A 9,553-nucleotide genomic window follows, 5' to 3' on the forward strand; every position below is an offset into this window, starting at 1 on the left:
GATTGAATGAAAATAAAATTGGACTTGCATGGCTTTTAGCCCATGTCTTTGAGACCATCTACACCATGTACTCCTGAACATCAACAAAATAAACTTTTAACATGTATATGGATTTTTTTCCAGTGAAATATTATCTAAAATGAGAATCTCTCTTTCCGCAATGCCACACATGTGAAACTGAAGCCTACTGGCTATTGAAAAAAGACAGGGGAGAGCTGTATGTACCACTCAAAACATCCTGCTTCAATGGGAAAAACAATGTGAACTGACAGAAAATGATGCTCATTCCGTTGGCACTACAGGGAAAAAAAAAAGAGATGTCCTGTAGAATTTCTTTTCACTGCATGCTATCCTAAGTTTCTCCCTCTCAGGCATTGTCAAACATCAGGAGATAAGCTTAGCCAATGACTTATACAGGCTATGAAACAAACTAATCAAATGTTAAGCCCAATGGGCAGACATATTACAATGTTATTGTTGGATGGATGGATGCTGAAAGAAGAGATTGCAAGACCTCCTCAAGGGGTCCATGTGCACATTACTGATTTCCCTGATGCAGGAAAGACAAAAGCTTTTCATAGAGACTCTTCAGACAAATGTGTCTTTAACCTCACAGTGACTTCAAACTCATTACTCATTACTCCCACTGCCTATCTTGTTAATTTGAACATGATACAAGATAACTTTGCTGGGTATGTTTATCATTGACTTCCTGAATTTGTTGTGTAGAGCCAATCATGTTCATGGTAAAATGCACGGAGACAATGAGAACAATGCAGTTTTAATGCTGTACATAACTTAAAGCATTTTATATTCTTGTTAAGAATAACTGAGCAGCTTTCATGCCAGTACAATTATTGTTAAATGTTCAAGGTGAATACTGTACGATGTGCACTTTTTTTTTCTCTCCTCTCAAACATTATGGTCATGATAGTAATGAAAGAAAAACTGATTATGTGCTGTCTTGAGAGGAAATGCTAAGTTCAATTTAGACCCTATAGTATGAAATGCTATTACGATATAACCAATAATGTTTTATACAAGTCCTTTCACACAATGTCTTGCAAAATATGCAATGTAAGGAGAGATGCCTATGATTTTTACAGTGTGTCTTCATGTGAAGGGTGTGGTGCTTCAATGGAGTGAAGCAGTAAATTATAGTATTTTGTAGTGCTGGGCGGTATACCGGTTCATACCGAATACCGGTGTTTATTTTTGTTATGATATGAATTTTTAAAATACTGCAATACTAAATACTAAATCAGTATGTCGCTTATACAACGTTCGGAACGCGACACTGTTTGAAAGGGGTCCCTTTTCACTGTTGCACTGTGGTGAGGGCACAGCTGTATGTGTTACTAAGCGTGAAAGTTCCGAAACTGAAGCGCTAATAGAACGTGATGACAGAAGAACTCATCCACAATATCCACATTGACCGCCACAAATATCCACCGCCCCCTGCCATCAGCTCCCGCGTCTCACACACACGAGTGCGACTTTAGCACTAGATTTAGCAACTTTCAGACCCTTTTAGCGGCTTTTTTCCATAGAATATTCATACTGACAAACCTAGCGACTTTTTTGGATAAACCTTAGCTATGGTTCAGTTGGAAGATTTCGCCAGTGCTGTCCCGCGAACGCGAGGTCTGACTTTCCCGGAGGAGTGTCACCTCTCTCGGCGTCTGTTCTGTGCAGTGAGCGGCAGAGAAGCAGCGCATTCAGTTGGCCGCACCGCAGCCAGCTCGTCAATAAATGAGTACAAAACAGCGTTTTTCTAGCACCTGTCGCTTACTGATTGTTTGGAATTATAAATATGAGTGTAGTTCGTCTGTTAATATCACATGCACTTTTTTGTTTGTTGTTTTTTTTAGTTTGTTACTCAGACGCAGGCAGTGTGCTGCATGAGACAAAAAAGTAATATAGCCAAAACAACCGCATAGCTGCTCTTTAGTGTAGATGCATGTTGATTTTATCAGACGATGCCGCGATTATAAATGAGAGTGACTCCTGGTTAACATTAAAAGGGGTCGTGTTTAGTCACTATTTAGTGTGGTATTTTTTGACAATATTCACTCATCATGACAGTAAAATAGGGCATTCTAAGTCAATATACTGCAGTATTTCCTCTCTCAGTCAGTAGAAAATATGGTTAACACCCGGTCATGCATGAAAAAAAAACCCGTCATGCACCGTGAAACCGGTATAATTTTGGAAAATACCGTGATATAAATTTTTGGTCATACCGCCCAGCACTACTTGGAAATCTTTTCAGGATAATTTCTTCACTCAGTCCATCGAGGTCAGACATAAGTAAAAACATGAACACACTCGAGAGCTGCTTTATAGTTTAAGTTGTATTTATAGTTGAGATTGTAATTACTGAAATTGAAGAATCCTATTTTTTCCTCCTGTTTAATGCTGCAAACCTTTTTTGAAGTAATTTGTATTATATAAATAAACTTGACTTGAATGGATTGGCAAATTGCAATTGCAATCACTGTGATCAGATGCTTACTTTCTTGTTTATGTTGTGTTGAGAAGATATTTACATACTCATCTAATCACCACTCTCAGTAGCATGGGCAGAGTTGAAAGGTATTTTGTACTTCCTTTTACCCTTAAAGCTGGAATACACTACATGATTTTTGCATCGATTGTCCACCAATTTACAGTTTGGATAAGTTGATGCTAGTTGCTGAAAGTCAGAGCCAGTCTGCAGATTTGAGTTGACAGATTTAATAGACAAATCACGTAGTGTATGATGGTCACAGACTCAGATTTTTTAAAATCTTCAAACTATGATTCCATCTGGAGGATATCAAAGGATATGAAACATGTTTGATATTTTGAGCCGATTTTAGAATGCATATTGTTTTCATTTGTCATGTGTCTCCTAGCAACATTTCTGCATGAGTTTGTTGTTATTGGAACAACTTTAAATTATGGTAGTGTACAATTCTTTTAGTGTATGATGGTCAGTTTTTCCTCTGTGACTATTACAAAGTCGGTAAGTGTATGATGCCCAGAATTTAAAAAATCTGTTCTGATTTTATTCCAACCTTTAAGTGAAGAAAGAAAAAGAACTTTGTGTTTTGACTGTAACTGGTCTAAAACAGTTCTTGTTTAGACCAATTCATAAGAATGGAATTATAGAAGGCTGCTTTTGGATAACTTTTAAGATGCTTTGACATGGTTTGACCTCAGGGATTCTACATACAATGCAGATACAATTTTTTCTCAATACAAATAAAGCTTTAAATATATCTTCTCTTGTTTTCTCCCTCTTACTTTCAGATTGAGCAGGAAGCAGATGTTACTCCTCCTGGTACTGTGGCAAAGTGGAAGCTCAAACAGTTAATGGACTGGACTGGTCTGGTCTGAACTATGCTGCTGTAAATGAACTGTTACCTTTACACCTCATCCTAAAGCTGAACGTCTGTGATTATTCCAGTGAGGCTACTTTAATATTCTCCTGTTTTTACCATCTGCACCATTTTTCAGGAACTGTGAAGCTGCTGCTCTGTTGGTAACAAGAGTCATGAAACGTACATGCCACTTGTATGTTTGAATCTTTATTATTGTTGTTGATGTGAACACTTTGTTTTTTCGTTTGGTTAAATTCGGAACAATGATTGGAATATAGTTTACCCTGAAATCTGTAATCTTTATTTACCTGACCTAAACATCTGTAAGGTTTTTTTTTTTACCTGTCGTACGAATAGCTATGTTTGTGGTATTTTAGTAATTTTAAATGATGACTAAAAGATTTCAACAAGTCCTCTCTCAGGAAAAGACTTGTATTGATGTACGCAATTCAGAACAGATAAACAATTATTATTAATTATTAAGAATGATTTTTTTTTCCTTCAAAATTGAATGTTCTCATATGACCAATCCAAAGCCTTACTCTATGTCTGCAAAATTGTGACTACTTATCTGAACCTAAACAATTATAAAATGATCAGACATATAAGATATGTATTGTATTCACTCTATTTTTTCTAAATATTTAGTTTATTAAATAATTACATAGTAAGTCGCAGAAGTGGTTATTGCACATGATATTTAATAACTACACAAGTATATATTATATTTATGACCTAATATGGTCAGTCTTTCACTCTTATGTTTCCTCAGATTCATTGTCACTTTCTCACCTTGCAACATAAAACATGGCCAGTCCCTTTTCCTCTGCCTCAAGTCATATTTAACAGTGACTACTGAGTGAATTAAGGGATGCACGGAAATATTGACTGCAGAAAATCTGGTCCAAAAATGTCTGTACCATGTTTATTTGGAATAGAGTTAGTTTGAAGAAAATATTACATTGATCAATACTGACACATGCATAAATACACTGTGGAGCTGCATTATACATTGTATTTAAATATTTTAAAGTTTTGGAAACCAATATCTTATTGTAAAGTCATACCAATCGAAGGAAGTTAGAGTAATCACTTAAACAGTATTATTAACAAAATTGATAGTTATTCCAAATGTGAATAAAAAAGTTATTCACATTAGTGGATCCAGAATTTGGACAAGAATTTCTGTTCATTTTAGTGCAGCATTACTAGACAACAGTCTTAATCAGCTTGCATTGGCTCTGTCTTGATATGTGGCAGTGATGTCTCATTCTAACCCAATCTCATGAAAGTGCATATAAATAGTACGCCAAATAAAAATGAAAACTCGTGGTATTGATATGCAAAAATTGACTTTGGCGTGTATAAGCTATGCGATGGGTAGGATTAGGGTTGTGGGGTAGATGCACATCATATGCAGTGTTGGGGGTAACGCATTACAAGTAACGCGAGTTACGTAATCAGATTACTTTTTTCTAGTAACTAGTAAAGTAACGCATTACTTTTTAATTTACAAGAAAATATCTGAGTTACTTTTTCAAATAAGTAACGCCAGTTACTTTTTTTTTCCATTTATTGATTGAAAGCTCTCCTGTCCCCTTGTTGCGAGAAATCGGGAGTAAGATGTTACGTTACTTCTAGAATAAATGTGAACATGCATTAATTCATCTCTCACTCACTCACAAAAAAAAATAATAATCTGATTTAGTTTTCCTCAAAATTAATAAAAACAGTTAAAAGCAACTCAGAATATGACTCAAAGCTGCAATAATTAAATATGTTAAATAATACAAATATCCTTTATGTATTTAATCCCATTTATTTGCTGCTGACCTTCAGTGATCCAATTCAACCATACTAATAAGCAAAAATTACTCTAGACAAACATTTGTAGACAAACATTCTTTTTTTATCGCTGAAGTGTGTTGAAATTTCTTCTTCTGCATTCTACTGTACGGACGTAAATTTACTTTCCCTTCAGCCTGAGGCTTATTCATTTCACTTTTGGTGTGAAAAGGCTTTTATATTTGCCAAAAATAGAACTTTTTTATTTTAAAAACAAACAAGCAAGCCCTGTCCAGATTTAAAAAGAAACATAACGCATTACTGTCCATAAAAAGTAACTAAGTAACGTAATTAGTTACTTTTTATGGAGTAACGCAACATTGTAACACATTACTTTTAAAAGTAACTTTCCCCAACACTGAGAGTAGATGTCTGCATGAATAAATTATAAACATGTATTTATACTTATAATGTGGTCTGAAGATGTTTGTATTAAGCAAACTTCACAAATTTTTTTCATGGCCATATCTGTAATGAAAAAAAAATTAAAGGTGTGGTTTGATTTCAACTGCCAATATTCATCCCGCACACAATAATTTAAGTGATTCAGTCTTATTTACAAAACAAATTGTTCTGGATGTTGAATAGCCTTTCCAAGAATTTCCAAGAATTTGTAAGGCTCAGCCAGTTTATAGGCTGTACAAGGAAATAATCTAGGTTATTAATGCAAGCACCTTTACTAGTTAGGCCCTTCCCAATAAAAACACACCTTCAGTGCAGGTTTCTGAAATGACTCATTCTTCACAAAGCCCTTAAACAAAGCCATTGACGCTTTCAAGAACTGAAGTGGATCATAAAGGCCTTGTTAAACAATAAATCTGCAGTCCTATAGTGTACAAAAGCACTCTTATTCTTGACGGATGAGGCTGCTAAACTAAAATCACACCAAAAGAGTCGCTTTAGAAAGGAAAGTGATGCTTTAGAAAGGAAACAAACGAGTCTTAACATCAAGTGAATATCAATAACGGAACGGCTGTCAAAAAAAAAAAAAATTCTACCAAAACAGGTTTAAATACTTCACTGAAAAGCCTGGTTTTGGGAATATGTAGGGTGTCTTTACTGCCTTATGGTTTGAAATAAATAAGGGAACAATAAATTAATCAACAGAACATTGCTTCTAGATATTACCTACGTATTATAAGCATTATGAGAAGTATTTGCTTTCATAACAATCTAAGTTTTATCTGTCTTATTGACTTAAAAAGCCAGTTTATTTGACTTTTTTTTTATTTAAAACAGGCAGTTAAAATACATTTTAGATCACAATGTAACTGGTAACAACTAAATGTTACTTAACAGGAAGATACACAATTTTCACTCAATACTTTCCCCCAGTTTCAATATTTTCTATGTACTTTTTACACCATTTTTACATAGACATGAGTCATGACTAAATTTCACAATCCAGTGAAGCAGGATAATATGTGAATCTATGGATAATAAAAATATTTCAAACAATATTAACGACTCACCCAAACATTCTGGTTCTCTATTTAATCAATTAATACATACATTCTTACATCAAATCCACACCAACACAACACATGAAAAAATTACTATTGAATATAATGGCACACAATTATTTTTGTATTTCAACATACTGGCCCGTGCATTTTGATTAATAAAATTTTTGCAATCGGCAAAATTATAAAATATTTGAAGTCCAATTTAGCAATGCTGTGGTGAGAATCCGGAATAAACTATGGACCCACATGACAACAATTAAATGTAATACAACATTAATCAACAGAATGGATTATGACAATCATTTTGTTTTAAGATTGTGATGTTAGGTTACTTTATAATGGAAATCGGGAGTAAGATGTTACTTTAGTTCTAGAATAAATGTGAACATGTTTTAATTCATCTCACTCAAAAATGTTTTTTTTTCAGATTTAGTTTTCCTCAAAATTAATAAAAACAGTTAAACGCAACTCAGAATATGACTCAAAGCTGCAATAATTAAATATGTTAAATAATACAAATATCCTTTATGGATTTAATCCCATTTTATTAACCAATTTGCTGCTGACCTTCAGTGATCCAATTCAACCGTACTAATAATTTCTTCTTCTTTTTTTTATTGCTGAAGAGTGTTGAACTGTCTTCTTCTGTGTTCTACTGTACAGACGTGAATTTACATTTCCTTCAGCCTGAGGCTTTTGGTGTGAAAGGGCTTTTACATTTGCCAAAAATATAACTTTTTATATTAAAAGCAAACAAGCAAGCCCAGCCCAGATTTAAAAAGTAACGCAAAAGTAACGTAACGCATTACTTTCAATAAAAAGTAACTAAGTACCGTAATTAGTTACTTTTTTAGGAAGTAACGCAATATTGTAATGCATTACTTTTAAAAGTAACTTTCCCCAACACTGATCATATGTACGCAAAAACTGCGTATCATATGCACGCCAATAAATTTAGTATCATATGCACACGAAAACTGCGTATTATATGCACGCCAAACACGTGCGTAGCATATACACGCCAAAGTCCATTTTTGCGTATCAATACCACAAGTTTTTGTTTTTGTTTTTATTTGGCATACTATTTATACGCATTTTCATGAGACCGGGATCCTCATTCAACTAGATTGTAACACATGAAGCATCTGAATGTAGAGCACAAAACCCACTTAAATGAGAGATTAGCGGGGCAGAAAGAAAATGATCACAACAGGGAGTAATTTTTAGCCACTGTCTGCTTTTCCCTGAATGTTGTGAACTAAATAAAAGCTGTAATGTGCTTAGCATTTTCATAACATTTAAAAATACTCTTCATCCAACGCAATATACTAGTGTCTTATATTAAAATACTAAGCAAGTAAGCTGCTAAGAAAATAAACAATAAGCATTGCATTGGTGAAACATGTTTTGTTCATATCTTAATAAATCCCTTATCTAAAAACACATGAATAGCACTGACATAGATGTGTTGATAGTATTTTTATTTGATGTTTAAAGCCCTGAAAAAGAGTGACACATGACTCCATGCAACATTCTTGAGTAATTTCTCGAGGTAATGGTACATATTCTACTTGATTCTTGGGAAGATCTTGCTTCTTAGGTAGCTTTCATTCACCTTTTCTATATGCAATACTTACAAGTCAGATTAGTTTACAAAGTGGAACCAAATGTATAAATATTATGTTAATATATTTGTTAAAAAATATTCAGAGATATTGAATTTATGCTGTTTGTACATTTCTTTCTGCCAACTATAAAAACTTATTTTATTTTGCTTTTTGAAACTAAAAATGTATATTCAACAGTGTTCTTGAAGATCTTGAGTATAAGTATAAAAATAAATATATCTATGGTTTGTACGTATCAAAGGGTTAATATATTTTTAATATTTGCCAGGTTTAATTGAACAAGCTGTCTTCCATTGTACAAATGTCACATACCGTTCATTGTTATGCTGTTGAGAGATCATTTAATATATCCTTGATGAATATTGCTTTTGTTTGTGTTGCGAAAGATAGTCACATGCAATAATACAAATAAAATCATTATTTAATGAAAATAAAATAACATTTTACTGCTTCTTATTTCCTTTGACAACAAATGTGAAATAATAATAATAAAAAAATGACTCAAAAGTATTACATAAACAAACACAATGGTTTGCCAAAATTCCCACCTTACTGACACTGTGTCCTAAGCTTGAGGGCAATAGAGGAAGGAACACAAAGTTCATTCATAAACAATTGTACAGATTACTTCCTGTTGAATGAGCAGGACAGAGGCAAGTGTTTTCCTGTGCTTCCCAGGCTCTCATTGACAGAACAGGATGCTAACAAATAACAGTATTCCAATTTGTGCTGTGAGGTCAAGTCCAACTCCACATGACTCCTTTTCTCAGTTATTGTCTGCAGGAAGCTAATAGATTTGTAAGACATCCATCCTGCTTTTTCTGTACGTCACTGTTACGGGGCTGACAAGACGTGAGACGTGCGGATCCATATGCAAGCTTTATTCAGCAGAGAGGTCAGAAACACAGGCAGGGTCGAACAAATGGCAAACAGGTATATGGCGGGCAAGACACAAGAATAATCCTAGGGCTAGCGAAGGTCGACGAACGGCGAACAGAATCAAAAGGGGCAAGACTAAAGGGGTAAATCCAGGAAAACAGGCGAAGATCAGAAACCGAGAAAACAGGCAAGGTTAGGCTAGGTTAGGCTAGGCTAGGCTAGGCTAGGCTAGGCTAGGCTAGGCTAGGCTGTAGCTATCAACTGATAAGCGCTAAACAATACTCGGCAGAGGGAAGGGATAAGAGTGAGTGTTAAATAGGGAGTGAGTAATATGAAACAGCTGTGTGCAATCAGTGCTGTGCAATCAGTG

At 34.5% G+C, this 9,553-nt stretch overlaps 1 long non-coding RNA gene across 1 annotated transcript; it reads right to left on the reverse strand.

Moving 5' to 3' along the window:
- Positions 1-7,925: 7,925 nt before the first annotated feature.
- LOC107742648 (uncharacterized) lies at positions 7,926-8,693 on the reverse strand. The gene is made up of 2 exons (XR_001640322.1): positions 8,239-8,693; positions 7,926-8,196 (listed from the first exon to the last, which is right to left on the reverse strand). It is a non-coding gene; the product is annotated as an uncharacterized LOC107742648 (long non-coding RNA).
- Positions 8,694-9,553: the final 860 nt, after the last annotated feature.

The sequence above is a fragment of the Sinocyclocheilus rhinocerous genome, unplaced genomic scaffold (assembly GCF_001515625.1).
Source record: "Sinocyclocheilus rhinocerous isolate Xijiao unplaced genomic scaffold, SAMN03320098_v1.1 scaffold947, whole genome shotgun sequence".
In the NCBI taxonomy this organism is placed as follows: domain Eukaryota; kingdom Metazoa; phylum Chordata; class Actinopteri; order Cypriniformes; family Cyprinidae; genus Sinocyclocheilus; species Sinocyclocheilus rhinocerous.